This window comes from Phyllobates terribilis, unplaced genomic scaffold, assembly GCF_046119375.1.
Source record: "Phyllobates terribilis strain yellow unplaced genomic scaffold, ASM4611937v1 Scaffold_259__1_contigs__length_2703414, whole genome shotgun sequence".
Classification (NCBI taxonomy): Eukaryota; Metazoa; Chordata; class Amphibia; order Anura; family Dendrobatidae; genus Phyllobates; species Phyllobates terribilis.
In genome coordinates, this window is record NW_027363019.1 from 1,950,001 (window position 1) to 1,967,501 (window position 17,501).

General features: G+C 43.2%; 1 protein-coding gene and 1 pseudogene across 1 annotated transcript in view; both read right to left on the bottom strand.

Moving 5' to 3' along the window:
- Positions 1 to 17,501, bottom strand: part of LOC141219283 (oocyte zinc finger protein XlCOF29-like) — a 183,863-nt gene that overhangs the window by 159,614 nt on the left and 6,748 nt on the right. The gene's annotated exons all lie outside the window — the stretch shown is intronic.
- LOC141219295 (uncharacterized) overlaps positions 10,739 to 17,501 on the bottom strand; it is a 30,120-nt pseudogene continuing 23,357 nt past the window's right edge.

The following is a 17,501-nucleotide window of genomic DNA, read 5'->3' on the forward strand; positions in this document are numbered from 1 at the left end:
CTTTGCAACAGCAGTCGATAAATTCTGCTTGACTAATTCTGAGCACCATAAAGTCTGGTTCGCTTCTAACCTGCTGTCTTCTTTTTCAGCTTGCTGAATTCTAGCTCATTTACTGTCATTCGAGACGATGCCTTTGCTGGTCTCTTTCACCTTGAATACCTGTAAGTGCTCCACTTAATGTCACATTTTTGATTCTGTTCTTCTTCATCTTTTGGCATGTGCAATTGTATGAGCAAGTATTCATATGAATTTATGACCTACTTAAACCTTCGAGGACCTTAAATTTTATTCAATCAAATTTTTTTCCAGTTTAAAACTATAGGACATATATGTGCCTTGGTCCTCAAAGGGTTTTTAAAGGGGCTGCAAACATAAATACGAAAAAAATAATTCAATTACTGCTTTATGTGTTCATTTAATTTTTTTTATATACCTTGAAATTAAGCCCTACCCCATGGAATGAAGCCCTACCTACATGACATCTGAGAGCTACATGGATCCCGCTTGTGAGGTGCCTGTCCGTCACTACTATTCAGTTTTAGGGTCCACTCCCTCAGCCATATATTCTCTCATGCAAGAGAATAGGGCCAATTATGCTAATGACACTCGGCTCAAACTCTGTCAGACCTTCAACTGAGTGTGATCCGGTTCTCTCACAGCACAGATATGGAGAAGATGGAGAACTTAATTTCTCTATCTTCTCCATAGTCTCTGTGAGTGTTCATCGGACTGCACTTGGATGACATCCGAGTGCAGTCCAATGTTTTACGTGCACCCATAGACTTGTATGGGTGCACATGGTCCGAATATCGAATGAGATTATTTTCTCATGCCAATAATCGCAGATCTGCACTGTCCCATAGTATAACATAGGGCCGAGTCCTATCCGATAAAACATCACATAGCATTCGGCCGTGTTATACGACAGTGTGAACGAGCCCTTAGAGTCAAGGAATATTTACATGCAGATGATGATATTACTCTCCCAGTGTATATTTTTTTAGGCGAGTTCATAGTAAATGCTTTGCCTTTTTGACATGTGATCAACTAAAGAACCAGAAAGATTTAGGACCTCCCCTATAGAGAAACGGAAAATAGTTTGGAGGACTTGCATGTCCTTTTTTATTTATTATGAGAAAATCATAAAAGATCCCGTTTTTTAACCATGCTGTGACTTTCTGCTGAGGGAGAGGGAGAGAGCTGCCCTATTCAGAGTCTGTAATAAGACCTGCTGACAAAAGGGTTGAAGATACAGTCTAATGTGAATTAACAATGAAAAAAAGTTCATTTCACAAATGGCTTGTATTTTTTTAATACAAACTTTTTTGTCTTTACAGCTCCTTTAAAGGGAATCTGTCATCAGGTTTTTGCCACCTAATCTGAGAGCAGCATAATGTAGGGTTAGAGGCACTGATTCCAGTAATGTGTCACTTACTGGGCTGCTTAGTGTTGTTTTGATAAAATCATTGATTTGTCAGAAGGTAATTATCACTAGATGACTAGTAAGTTCTGTAGGACCCCACCCCCATCACTGATCAGTAGATTTCTGTGTACACTGAGCATGGGCAGAAAGCGGCCAATCAGTGGTGTGGGCGGGGCTATACAGAGCGCAGCATTCAGAGAGCTGCTAGATCTGCAGCAGATAAAATGGTGATTTTCTCAAAATGACAACAAGCAGCTGAAAAAGTGACACATCGCTGGAATCAGGGTATCTGCCCCAATATTGTGCTGCTCTCAGATGAGGCAGCACAATTAATATTGTGCCAAATTAATTTCCCGTGAACTATCACATGATCTATCACAGGGGATCATGTGACATGTCACGTGATAAATCGGGGGGGGGGGGGGGGGGGCGCGCCTTCTAAACTGCCCGGGGCCCTTGCTACTCTTAATCCACCGCTGTATGCTGGAGATGGGAAAATCATACCGGCTCCTACCTCCACCTTTGGTGGTCATGTCAAATCTTACAAGAATTTTGGAAAATCGTTTCCCAAACCTTATACGAATTGCTCCACACCAACATAGCCCTAACCCCTAAACATGTTTTTCTAAACTTTCCAATTGATCCAGATAAAAAGTTCTTGTCTAAATTGGCCTCCTTCATGTTTACTGCCGGCAAACTTCTCCTACCCCCACTTTGGCGCCCTTCAAATATCCCAAACAAGAAAGAATTAATCCTCAGAATTGATCAACTGAACCATACTGAAGAACTGGCTGCTCTCTCCATACAAAGCCTTACCTCCTCCATTATGTCTGGAGTCCTCGGCAGATTTACAGGAATTCTACTCATTTTCTGTCCTCAACCATTTAATGTTTTATTAATATCTTGAAGATCTGACGTAGAATATACTGGACCCCCCTCCCCCACTCCCTCCTTCCTTTTTCCTTCTCCTATACCAAAGTCTGTCTCACCCCTCCCTCCCTCCATTTCTTATTCTCTGGTCCTGTATATACCTGAGACAATCTACTTTATTCCTTATACATTATGACACTAGTTTATGAATCTAAGAAAAAATTCTTCTTTTTGGAATCAGATATTTTATTCTTAAAGTTTATATCTGACACTTCCCCTCTTCTTGTGATGTCACAAGAATAATTCACTTGAATGTATAAATATCTATATTTTATGTTTCCTTGTTATAAACCTGCAAAGACTCTTCATGAAATCATCTGTTTGTCCCTACTTTATATTAGATTCTCAAGAAATAAAACATTGAAAATAAAATAAATATTGTTTCTTCTCTTTCCTCCTTTTCTGTCTGATGTTTCCTCACAGACTGTAATGATTCTATAAACTATAAAGTTATTATAATGGTGAAGGAGCTGTGATGAGGCTGTGGTCATGTGACAGTGATGACGTCACCGCAGCTCCTCCCCCTCAGGGGTCATTGCCCCGCCCAGATCTGCAGATGATCCCGGCGCAGTCGCTCCTCCGGCTCCTCCTCCCTCTGACGTCACATAGTGGCCGCTTTCTCCAGTGATGAGGATTTCTCTGCTCCCGGAGGTTCTGTAAGTCCAGTAGTCTCATCAGGTCCACATCTATAGTAAGTTCATCTGTTTCCCCAGTCAGGGCTCGCTCTCACTTCTATCCGATAAAACACCAGACTGCGTCCGTACCCAGTAATCCTCGGATTCTCTGCTCAGCGGCGTTTTGTTTTCCAGCTCCGATCGGATCGCACGCACCCATATAATCTACAGGTGCATGTGAAACATCGCGCTGCACTCAGATACCACCCGAGTGCAGTGCGATTCCCGCCAATGCCAGCAGCAGAGGAGATGGAGATAGTGATTTCCCCGTCCCCTCCGCAGCCGTGCAAGAGGATCAGAGCATGGAGCACTGACATTCGGCTCCCGCTCGCAGCAGAGCAGCAGCGAGTGTCATTAGCATATCGCATCGGGGGGTCTCGCATCGCATTCCGTACGCTAGTGAGACCCCGGCCTAAGAGATACGTCTGTGTCTTGTATAGCAGAGCGGAGTTGTACAGATACCTGTCTTTACGTAGGCTCAGGTTCTCCCGGGTGCGACTCAGCCTCAGCATCCTCCCGCGCCATCTCCTCCTCTCCATGTTGTTGTGCAGAGTTCTCGGCGCCATCTTGTGATCAGGGTCTAGAGAATTTTTAATATTGTAATTTATTATTTTTTTCTCCAATTTTTTTAATTTTAAAAAATGTTATTAAAATGTTCTAATGCTGATAATTTAGTCGTCCGTTCAGATATTAAAATATTCACCCAATGACAAATGAAAGCAATTCTAAATCCATAACCCTTCTATGACCTGATCACTGTCTACATACTGAAAAACAATGAGTATACCGACATTATCACAACATAAGAACCGAAGCCACAAATAGTAATGTGAAAGCTTCTTCCCCGGAATCCAATGTTGCTCTATCCATAAAAAACCTTCATCCAATCTCAACTTCATTCCTGACCCCGATCATTTCTATAACCATAGATGTGTTAGTGCACAATGCGGTATCTGCGCTCCAGCGAGACCACCGTGTCTGTACTGTCTGCAAGAAGAAAGAAGAGAAAGGGAACATTTGTCCCCCAGCTCTACTGACGGACTCACATTATACTCTAGATTCAGGCCTTTAGGAGACAGACGATTTACAGTGAATATCCAGAAGGCTTCCCTCCTTAATAACCTTCTCTTAATACCGCCTCCTCTCCTAGGAGCACTCACTTGTTCTATCACCTGGGATTTTGTCTCAGACAACGATATCTACGGACTTTCTCAAAATATCCACAAGTGAATTCAGGAGACGTGACTGGGAAAAGAAACCAAAAGGTGAGTCTCCTATGAACTTCATGCTGCAACTGTAATGGAGTACTGTGGAGAAAAACGCCTATCGCGAGGACTGCGAGTCCATCTGCGCCCCACTCTGTTTTCAGAGGATGGGACTTTCTGCGATCAATTCGAGCAGATTAATAAGTGTTCCCTGGATTTAATCTTGTTGACTGCTGAGAGACTGCAGGCGGCAGATACAGATTTAAAAGTGGAGAATGCGAAAAATTTAAAATAAATAATATATAAATTAGGTCAATAATTTTTCCTTCCCATTTATGATATTCAGAGGAGAATTAGAATGTGTTGTGGGTGAATTATGATACATGATTTTTAGACTTTGGTGCGTATAGTTAAATGGTACGATGATTATTATCTTACTTGTTTTAACTTCTGCTTTCTCACATCTCGCCCGCCCTTTAACACATTCTATGCACTCTCTCCATATCCACCCCTCCCTTCTCCCCTCTCTCATGTATAACGCTGAGGCTCTACTGACATTTCTCATGCACTCCAAACCATCCACTACCTCCGTACAGCACTCAAAACGTTCATACAAATCATTGCACCACCTGCTCTTTCTCTTTTTTTCTCCTACTCCTAGTCACTGGCGACATCTCCCCCAACCCTGGGCCTCCCACCACTAGCATACACCACTCTCCTCCAGCTGCATATAGAAACCCTGCTAATCTTATTAACATTCAGTGCATGCCCTCTCCTATTGCTTTCTATTGTGCTCTCTGCGAAGCACGGTCTGTGTGTAACAAACTAAGTTACACTCACGATTTTTTACTCTCTAATTCCGTTCACCTTCTGGCTATTACAAAAATCTGGATCCAGCAATCAGACACCACCGTAGCTGCTGCTCTCTCATTTGGTGGGCTGAAATTTTCACATATGGCCAGACCTGAGAACAGACAGGGTGGAAGTATTGGTTTGCTCCTTTCACCACAATGTGCTTTCCAGGTCATCCCCCCCAGTTCCCTCACTTATGTTTCCTTCCTTTGAAGTCCACACGTTCAGACTCTTCAAACCCTTCTCCCTGTGAGTGGCGGTTGTGTATCGCCCTCCAGGCTCCTGCCGCCAGTTCCTGGATCACTTTGCCAACTGGATTCCTCACTTTCTATCCTGTGACATCCCCACCATCATCATGGGAGACTTTAACATCCCCAACAATGATCCCCTCTCCCAATCTGCCTCTCATCTACTTTCTCTAACCCCTTCATTCAGCCTCTCACAGGTTACTAATAGTGTTGAGCGAGTATGTTCTGTTAACCCTTTCGGCAAGTATGCTCGGGCCGAGCTCCGAGTATTTACAGCTGCTCGGTGATATGTTTTAATCGCTCCCTTGTGCATGATTTGCAACTGTTTGACAGCTTTATTATATGTAAGGAATGTCTATTTCTAACACATTCCTCACATGTAATAAAGCTGTCAAACAGTTGCAAATCATGCATACTCGGAACAGAACATACTCGCTCAACACTAGTTACTAACTCTCCTACACATGAAGACGGGAATACTCTGGACCTGGTTTTCTCCCGTCTATGCTCGCTGCATGACTTTACTAACTCCCCTCTCTCGCTCTCAGACCACAACCTTCTTTCCTTCTCTGTCAAGAACTGTCTCCTCACCCGGGACACCCCCCACTTTTCACATTTATAGGAATACAGGTACCATTAATACCCAGCAGCTTATGGTCAATCTCCACACATCTTCAGCCCCCATCTTCTCCCTCTCCTGTCCAAACTTGGCATTATCACACTACAATAATACACTGAAGAGCGCCCTAGATGAAGCAGCACCTTCTACACGCAGAAAGCCCCGACACAGACAACGGCAGCCCTGGCACACAATGCAAACACGCTTTCTTCAGCGTTGCTCACGGTGTACTGAGCATCAGTGGAGAAAATCTCTAGCAGAGGACTTCATCCACTATAAATTCATGCTGAAAACCTATAACTCTGCCCTTCATCTGGCTAACAATCCTACTTCACCACCCTCATCACTTCACTGTCCAACAATCCAAAATGACTTTTTGAAACCTTAAACTCCCTCCTGAAACCTAATGCACAGGCCCCCACCACCAACCTCAGCGGGGAGGATCTGGCCACTTATTTCCTAGAAAAAAATCAACCACATCCATCAGGTCATTTTGGTCCAATCTCCTCAGTGCCTGGATCCCCTTCCCTGCTGCACTTCAAGCTCACTAGCCATCTTTGAGCCTGTTACAGAAGAAGAAGTTACCCAGCTCCTCACTTCTTCTCGACCTACAACCTTCACATCTCCTGCATCTCTCTCACCGGTGGTCACCACTCACCTGACTAAAATATTTAACCTCTCTCTTTCTTCAGGTATCTTTCCCTCCTCATTTAAACATGCCATCATAACCCCTTTACTTAAAAAGCCATCCCTGGACCAGAACTGCACTGCTAACTACAGACCTGTCTCTAACCTTCCTTACATCTCTAAACTCCTGGAACGCTTGGTCCACTCTCGTCTAATCCGCTATCTCTCAGATAACTCTCTTCTTGACCCTCTACAATCTGGTTTCCGCTCCTTACACTCCACTGAAACTGCCCTCACTAAAGTCTCTAATGATCTACGAACAGCTAAATCCAAAGGTCACTGCTCCCTGCTGATTCTCCTGGATCTCTCTGCTGCATTTGACACTGTGGATCACCAGCTCCTCCTCACTATGCTCCGCTCTATAGGCCTCAAGGAAACCGTTCTCTCCTGGTTCTCCTACATCTCTGACTGCTCCTTCACTGTATCTTTTGCCGGCTCCTCTTCCTCTCCTCGTCCCCTTACTATCGGGGTCCGCAGGGCTCAGTCCTAGGCCCCCTCCTCTTCTCTCTATACACTGCCCCTATTGGACAAACTATCAGCAGATTTGGGTTCCAGTATCATCTCTATGCTGACGACACCCAACTATACACCTCTTCACCTGACATCACCCCTACCCTAATACAAAATGCCAAGGATTGACTGTCCACTGTCTCTAACATCATGTCCTCTCTCTATCTTAAACTGAATCTCTCCAAAACTGAACATGGAATAAATGGCGCTATAATAATAAAACTTATGGTTTTTTTTGCATTTCCTATATACTCCTATATATATATTTGTGGCGATGTGTATTGATGTAAAATTACATATTTTATTTGATAGTTAATATACTTTGTTATGGACGTTTTTTCATTTTTGTGTATATACACTGCTCAAAAAAATAAAGGGAACACTGAAATAACACATCCTAGATCTGAATGAATGAAATATTCTCATTGAATACTTTGTTCTGTACAAAGTTACATGTGCTGACAACAAAATCACACAAAAATCATCAATGGAAATCACATTTATTAACCAATGGAGGCCTGGATTTGGAGTCACCCCCAAACTTAAAGTGGAAAAACACACTACAGGCTGATCCAACTGTGATGTAATGTCCTTAAAACAAGTCAAAATGAGGCTCAGTGTTTGTGTGTGGCCTCCACGTGCCTGTATGACCTCCCTACAACGCCTGGGCATGCTCCTGATGAGGGTGCGGAAGGTCTCCTGTGGGTTCTCCTCCCAGACCTGGACTAAAGCATCCGCCAACTCCTGGACAGTCTGTGGTGCAACGTGACGTTGGTGGATGGCGTGAGACATGATGTCCCAGATGTGCTCAATCGGATTCAGGTCTGGGGAACGGGCGGCCAGTCCATAGCTTCAATGCCTTCATCTTGCAGGAACTGCTGACACACTCCAGCCACATGAGGTCTGGCATTGTCCTGCATTAGGAGGAACCAAGGGCCAACCGCACCCGAATATGGTCTCAAAAGGGGTCTGAGGATCTCATCTCGGTACCTAATGGCAGTCAGGCTAACTCTGGCGAGCACATGGAGGGCTGTGCGGCCCTCCAAAGAAATACCACCCAACACCATTACTGACCCACTGCCAAACCGGTCATGCTGAAGGATGTTGCAGGCAGCAGATCGCTCTCCATGGCGTCTCCAGACTCTTATCACGCCTGTCACATGTGCGCAGTGTGAACCTGCTTTCATCTGAGAAGAGCACAGGGCGCCAGTGGCGACTTTGCCATTCCTGGTGTTCTGTGGCAAATGCCAAGTGTCCTGCACGGTGTTGGGCTGTGAGCACAACCCCCATCTGTGGACGTCGGGCCCTCATGGAGTCGGTTTCTAACCGTTTGTGCAGACACATGCACATTTGTGGCCTGCTGGAGGTCATTTTGCAGGGCTCTGGCAGTGCTCCTCCTGTTCCTCCTTGAACAAAGGCGGAGGTAGCGGTCCTGCTGCTGGGTTGTTGCCCTCCTACGGCCCCCTCCACATCTCCTGGTGTACTGGCCTGTAGGAGACAGCCTCCAACCTCTGGACACTACGCTGACAGACACAGCAAACCTTCTTGCCACAGCTTGCATTGATGTGCCATCCTGGATGAGCTGCACTACCTAAGCAACTTCTGTGGGTTGTAGAGTCCGTCTCATGCTACCACGAGTGTGAAAGCACAACCAACATTCAAAAGTAACCAAAACATCAGCCAGAAAGCATTGGTACTGAGATGTGGTCTGTGGTCCCCACCTGCAGAACCACTCCTTTATTGAGTGTATCTTGATAATTGCCAATAATTTCCATCTATTGTCTATTCCATTTGCACAACAGCATGTGAAATTGATTGTCAATCAGTGTTGCTTCCTAAGTTGACAGTTTGATTTCACAGAAGTTTGATTCACTTGGAGTTATATTCTGTTGTGTAAGTGTTCCCTTTATTGTTTTGAGCAGTGTATATTTTATATAATGAGACTAATATGATTATATGAATGTTTGTGGTTTTCTTCATTTTTTATTTCATTGTGATGTCATTTCCTTGTTTTTTTTCTATATAAATGTTGTATTTCTATGTGATTGCCCACAATTGACAAAAGCTCTGGAGGAGCTGAAACGTTTTGCAGATCTGTGGATGTGGAATAAATGATTGACTACAGGTGAGTGCCGGGATCTCTTTCCTTTCCCCCTCCATTACTAACCTGAGGGCTTGAAGACAGCTGTGTTTTATGACAAATCACAGCTGTCATCAACCCTAACCACCATTACCCCGATCGCCACCGCACCAGGGCAATCGTGAAGAGCCGTGCGAAGCACCTGAATTGGTGCGCCATTTCTGAGGCGGCTGAGGGCTGGTATTTTTAGGCTGGGAAGGGCCCAATAACCGAGGACCTTCCCACCCTGATAATATCCGCTCACAGCATATGTGACCATAGGGTTAATGTAGACATACTTGCACACATGTCCATTTGCGGCCGGGGGTCTCCGCTGTGCATTAGACACTATGATGTGTATAAGAAGCCGGTTACTGGTGATTTATTATGTCATGAAGAAGAACTGAACACAAATACCAGGTAGAAACGCAGAGATGTTTTGCTCCTATCTGTTTTTTAATGTTTCTATGATTTTAATTTGATTTGTTCAATAAAAGTTTTTGGTTTTATTCACACTGGAAAACAAGTGCCGGATTATCAGTAACTTTCTTTGTCCCGTCCATTCCTTCCCAACTGTGATTTCTCATCCAAGCACTGAGAGATGAGCTGAAAGCAATGTTTTCTATAGAGGAATGGCAGACATGGGTGTTGTCCACATAGAAAGCCTCTCCTAAATCCCATGCACAAAAAAGCCGCCCTACAATCTGCCAGGACACATGCGGAAACATATGAAGACTCCTGGGACTTTATACTCTGGAGTGATGAGACCAAGATAAAGGTTTTTTTGGAACTGATGGTTTCAAAACTGTCTCAGACGTGAGGAATGCAATGAGAATGCATGGTGTCTACAGAGAAACCTGGTGGTGGCCGTGTCCTTATGTGCGGCTGCATGAGGAGCTACATTTCATTGATGGTATCTTGAATTCACAGATGTTCTGCTCTATAGTGACAGAAAAGATGCTGCCATCACTCTGTTCCCTTGGTAGGCCACTGTTACATTTCTGAAGAACAGGGTGACAGTGATTCAGTGGCCAAGTGTCTCCTGATCTGAACCCAACCAAACACCTATGGGGAATTCTGAAGAGACAAGTTGTCATCGCTCCATCCAGCATCCAGGCTCTAAGAGCTCGTTATCGAAAGAGAGATAAAAGATAGATGTAGTATTGTCACTAACTTGTTCATTCCAGGCCTAGAAAACTTGGTGCCGTCCTTTAAAATTATGGAGGCCATACAAAATAATAGATGTAGTAGCTTTTGATGTGGGGTGTACTCATTTTTGCATCAACTAATTTGAGTAAAACTGAAGGTTTTGTAATGAGAGTTATATTATTACCCTTACTTTCATGTTTTGATTACAAAAAAATGTTCTATTAAACTTAGTGTTGGCAAAATTTTAGAAACTGATCTTGTGTTCAGTGAGCTATTAAATAAAATCTTACTCATCAAAGGGGGTGTACTCATTTATGCTGAACAATATTTATTAAACTTTATAAAACACAGTGAACATAATTACACTTTCTTTTCCATATGACTTCTCTCATGTTTTACAAGGTATGATTTATGTATAAAAGATTTCCCACATTCTGAACATGAATACAGCTTCTCTCCTGTGTGAATTCTCTCATGTGCAGCAAGAATTGATTTACGCATAAAAGATTTCCCACATTCTGAACATGAATACGGCTTCTCTCCTGTGTGACTTCTCTCATGCTGCACAAGATAATCTTTTTTTGTAAAGCATTTCTCACAGAATGAACATGAATACGGCTTTTCTCCTGTGTGAATTCTTTGATGTATAACGAGCTCTGATTTATTTGCAAAGCATCTTCCACATGCTAAACATGAAAAAAGTTTTTCTCCTGTGTGAATTCTTTGATGTTTAACAAGATCCGATTTATATATAAAACATTTCCCACATTCTGAACAAGAAAATGGCTTTTCTCCTGTATGAATTCTGTTATGTGCAGCAAGAGTTGATTTACGCATAAAAGACTTCCCACATTCTGAACATGAATACGGCTTCTCTCCTGTGTGACTTCTCTCATGCTGCACAAGATAATTTTTTTTTGTAAAGCATTTCTCACAGAATGAACATGAATACGGCTTTTCTCCTGTGTGAGTTCTCTGATGTCTAACAATATGTGATTTACCTGTAAAGCATTTTCCACATTGTAAACATGAAAACGGTTTCTCCCCGGTGTGAATTCTTTGATGTATAACAAGCTCTGATTTACTTTTGAAACATTTCCCACATTCTGAACAAGAAAATGGCTTTTCTCCTGTATGAATTCTCTTATGAGCAGAAAGATTTGATTTACACATAAAAAATTTCCCACATTCTGAACATGAAAACGGCTTCTCTCCTGTGTGAATTTTCTCGTGTATCACAAGTTTTGATTTCTCTGTAAAGCATTTCCCACATTCTGGACATGAATACGGCTTTTCTCCTGTATGAATTCTCTTATGAACAGAAAGATTTGATTTACGCATAAAAGATTTCCCACATTCTGAACATGAAAACGGCTTTTCCCCTGTGTGAATTCTCTCATGTATAATAAATTGTGATTTATATGTAAAGCATTTCCCACATTCTGAACAGGAGTATGGGTTTTTTCCTTTGTGTTTTCTGTGTGTTAGAAAATCTGAGCTTTTTGTAAATTACTTGTCACACTGAAATCTTGAATCCACTTTGCCCCCTGGACTTTTGGTAATAATGCGAGATTGCTCAGGAGATGATTCCTCATGATTAGGAGGATTATCAGAAAGTGAAGTGCTGTGAAGTCCAGGAGGTGCAGGAAGGGTGATGAGGTTTCCTCCATTAGAGTGCTTCCTGATATCTTCTTTTTTACAATTTAGTGATGAACCGTTATTCTCACAAGGATTTCCTATTAGGATGAAAGATAAATTAGATGAGAGTTTTTTTCTTCAACACAAAATAGATTTCTGAATGTATTTTCTGGATCTCACAATGAAGACCCTCGTCAGTGAAAGTACCGGTAATAAGGAGGACAACTACATGCCATAACATTAACACAATGACAGGTAAAGTGAATGACACTTATAAACTGGTGACATTGGCACAAGTCAGGGGTGGCAGAGATTAGACAGCAAATAGTTCTTTAAGTGGTAATTACTGATGACAGGTTCCCTTAATGTACCTCCAGTGCCATTTCACTCTCAAGCTTCGTATCTTGCCCTTAGTATAGAAAAGTGTCCACGTAATTAAAGAAGATGTCCACTACTATTAAAAATGCCCCCAATGTAATTAACCCGTTGAGAGAAGATTTTTTCTAATTACCTAGCTTGGTCTTTATTGCCTGTGAGCGGCGCTATCGCTGGCCACTCACCGGCATCACGCGACCCCCGGCTGCAGCCGGCTCTTCCTTCCCCTGATGTCACGTCAAGTGAGGCGTGACTCGGTGATGCGATCCCCGCGGTGGACGCCGGGCTGTGGGTGGGGTTTCCCCGCGCGTCACACCCAGAATCCACCGCGCACTTTCCCAATGAATGCAAGGTAATTGTGATTCACAAAATGTTATACAATTGAAAGGGGAAGAAAAAAAAATTAATTACATTTTTACCACTATAATATTATTTTAGCCCCAGATTTTACATTTTCACAAGGGAAAATGGGTAAAAATGACCACATAATTTGTTATACAATTTCTGCTGAACGGGGCAATACCCCATATGTGGCTGTACAGTACTGCTTAGCCACATGGCGAGACTCGGGAGGGAAGGAGCGCTATTTGACTCTTGGAGAACAAACTTTAGTAGAACAGTTTGCAGACTCCATATACAGAGCCCCTAAGTGGCAGAAGAGCAGAATCCCCCCTCAAGTGACACCAGTTTGGAAATTACACCCTATGGAAATGTATCTACAGGTGTAGTGATGAATTTGACTCCATGGGTGCTTTCCAGAAACGAGCAGTAATGGATGTTGTGAAGTGAAAATGCAAATATTCCCTTATAGTGGTCAGTACATTGTAGTGTCCGGTACATTGTAGTGCCCTTACGTTGTAGCGCCCAGTACATGATTCCCAGCTAGTGCTTTCTGGAGAAATAAATTGGCTCTCCTCGCTACAGTAATGCCAAACATGTGGATGGTAACTGCACACGGTGGGGCTCAGAAGGAGGGGGTATTTGGATTTGGGAGCGCAGATGTCACTATGTTTCTTTAAGTGGGAGCCAAGTCACTTTTCCAGAGCCTTTGTGCTACCAGTAATATGGACACCCCCTATATTACTGTTTACAGATGATGAACCTGAGTGGGGACTTGTTTTTTGTGGGTTGAGTAGAAGCTCTTAATGGTGGCATTTTGGGGTACAGAACATTTTGGATCATATTTATCCTGTGCTGTACGCTGAACACTTACAGTGGGTACGGGAGGTATTCAGACCCCTTTACATTTTTCACTCTTTGTTTCATTGCAGCCATTTGGTAAATTCTAAAAAGTTCATTTATTTTTCTCATTAAAGTACACTCTGCACCCCATCTTGACTGAAAAAAAGCAGAAATGCAGACAATTTTGCAAATTTATTAAAAAATAAAAACTGAAATATCACATGGTCATAAGTATTCAGACCCTTTGCTCAGACACTCATATTTAAGTCACATGCTGTCCATTTCCTTGTGATTCTCCTTGAGATGGTTCTACTCCTTCATTGGAGTCCAGCTGTGTTTAATTAAACTGATAGGACTTGATTTGGAAAGACACACACCTGTCTATATAAGACCTCACAACTCACAGTGCATGTCAGACCAAATGAGAATCATGAGCTCAAAGGAACTGCCCAAGGAGCTCAGAGACAGAATTGTGGCAAGGCACAGATCTGGCCAAGGTTACAAAAGAATTTCTGCATTACTCAAGGTTCCTAAGAGCACAGTGGCCTTCATAATCCTTAAATGGAAGAAGTTTGGGACCACCAGAAGTCTTCCTAGATCTGGACATCCAGCCAAACTGAGCAATCGTGGGAGAATAGCCTTGGTGAGAGAGGTAAAGATAAACCTCAAGATCACTGTGGCTGAGCTCCAGCGATGCAGTAGGGAGATGGGAGAAAGTTCCACAAAAGTCAACGATCACTGCAGCCCTCCACCAGTCGGGCCTTTATGGCAGAGTGGCCAGATGGAAGCCTCTACTCAGTGCAAGACATATGAAAGCCCACATAGAGTTTGCTCAAAAACACATGAAGGACTCACAGACTATGAGAAATAAGATTCTCTGGTCTGATGAGACGAAGATAGAACTTTTTGGTGATAATTCTAAGCGGTATGTGTGGAGAAAACCTGGCACTGCTCATCACCTGCCCAATACAATCCCTACAGTGAAACATGGTGGTGGCAGCATCATGCTATAGGGGCGTTTTTCAGCTGCAGGGACAGGATGACTGGTTGCAACTGAAGGAAACAAGAATGTAGCCAAGTACAGAGAAGTCCTGGATGAAAACCTCTTCCAGAGTGCTCAGGACCTCAGACTTGGCCGAAGGTTCACCTTCCAACAAGACAACGACCCTAAGCACACAGCTAAAATGACAAAGGAGTGGCTTCAGAACAACTCTGTGGCCATTCTTGACTGGCCCAGCCAGAGCCCTGACCTAAACCCAATTGAGCATCTCTGGAGAGACCTGAAAATGGCTGTCCACCAACGTTCACCATCCAACCTGATGGAACTGGAGAGGATCTGCAAGGAAGAATGGCAGAGGATCCCCAAATCCAGGTGTGAAAAACTTGTTGCATCATTCCCAAGAAGACTCATGGCTGTACTAGCTCAAAAGGGGCTTTTACTCAATACTGAGCAAAGGGTCTGAATACTTATGACCATGTGAGATTTCAGTTTTTTTTTTTAAATAAATTTACAAAAATGTCTACATTTCTGTTGTTTTTCAGTCCAGATGGGGTGCAGAGTGTACTATAATAAGAAAAAAAAATGAACTTTTTAGAACTTACCGAATAGCTGCAATAAAACAAACAGTGAAAAATTTAAAGGTGTAAGAATACTTTCCGTACCCACTGTACATCGGGGTTTCCATCTAAATCTACAAAATACATGATTCAGAGGACACCCCCGAGGGATTCATTCAGAATAATGAGGCAGCAGAGTTACACCGGACTCCGTCTAGCCTCTGGTCGACTGCGCTTTTATGCACGCTGAAAAAGATGGACATCACTGGATCATAGGCCAGACGGCGTCCACAGGGCCTCATTATACGGAATCTTCCCCCGGGGTTCTGTCCGAATCGCAAGCTCAGTCATTTATATGGCAGCATGAGACTTGTGTAAGAATAATATGAAAATAAAAGAGGGAAGTAATATTAAAAAACACAATTAGGAAAATTAAAAATGTGCTTATTAAATCATTAAGAAGAGGTGTGAATGCGGCCCAGTTATTCATCGGTGCGCAACCGAACTCTGTACAAGAGCAGCCGCGCCATTACCGGACGCTTCTGCTGTGATGTGGACGGCGGATAAAGCTTCACTGCACCGGAGACCTCATACAATATCACACACCGGTCATCATCACACGCCGCTAATCATAGTCACATGCCAATCATCATCGTCATACGCCAGTCATCATCATCACACGCCGCTAATCATAGTCACATGCCAATCATCATCATCATACGCCAGTCATCATCATCACACGCCGCTAATCATAGTCACATGCCAATCATCATCGTCATACGCCAGTCATCATCATCACACACCGCTAATCATAGTCACATGCCAATCATCATCGTCATACGCCAGTCATCATCATCACACGCCGGTCATCAGTCACATGCCAATCATCATCATCATACGCCAGTCATCATCATCACACACCGCTAATCATAGTCACATGCCAATCATCATTGTCATACGCCAGTCATCATCGTCATACGCCAGTCATCATCCTCACACGCTGCTAATCATAGTCACATGCCAATCATCATCGTCATACGCCAGTCATCATCATCACACGCCGGTCATCAGTCACATGCCAATCATCATCATCATACGCCAGTCATCATCATCACACACCGCTAATCATAGTCACATGCCAATCATCATTGTCATACGCCAGTCATCATCGTCATACGCCAGTCATCATCCTCACACGCTGCTAATCATAGTCACATGCCAATCATCATCGTCATACGCCAGTCATCATCATCACACGCCGCTAATCATAGTCACATGCCAATCATCATCGTCATACGCCAGTCATCATCATTACTCGCCGCTAATCATAGTCACATGCCAATCATCATCGTCATACGCCAGTCATCATCATCACACGCCGCTAATCATAGTCACATGCCAATCATCATCATCACACGCCGCTAATCATAGTCACATGCCAATCATCATCGTCATACGCCAGTCATCATCATCACACGCCGCTAATCATAGTCACATGCCAATAATCATCGTCATACGCCAGTCATCATCATCACACGCCGCTAATCATAGTCACATGCCAATCATCATCGTCATACGCCAGTCATCATCATCACTCGCCGCTAATCATAGTCACATGCCAATCATCATTGTCATACGCCAGTCATCATCATCACACGTCGCTAATCATAGTCACATGCCAATCATCATCGTCATACGCCAGTCATCATCATCACACGCCGGTCATTATTACATACCTGTGGAAATATCTACAGGAATCTCCTCCTTCCCGTCACTCACACACGGCTGATCCCCCCTCGTCATCGCTTCTTCTTCTGTCTCGTCCTTCACTTTATTCTTAGTCGGATCTTCCTCCTGATATATCAGATGTAACAATCAGCACAATACAAGAAACCACCAAAATCTGTGACATCTATGACCTCGATCAGAAAAGTCCCCCCATATACAGATCCGGTACAGGGCTCAGCACCGTCTACCTGATGACTCTCCGGGATGTTGTGATTCTCCTCTGGACAGTCCTGGGAATACAGAGGACGGGGACATCTCTCTGGTGGATTTCTTTCCATGAGTCCATCTGTAGGAAACACATAGTGACAGAATACTGTGACATGTAAAAGTTTGGGCACCAATGGTCAAAATTACTGTTATTGTGAACAGTTAAGTTGAAGATGAAATAATCTCTAAACGGCCTAAAGTTAAAGATGACATTTCCTTTGTATTTTAGGCAAAACAATAAATAATAAATTATATATATTTTCATCTTTTACATAAAAAAAAAATTCAATAAGGGAAAATAGGCAAATGCAAAAGTTCTGGCACCCGACAAGGTTAGT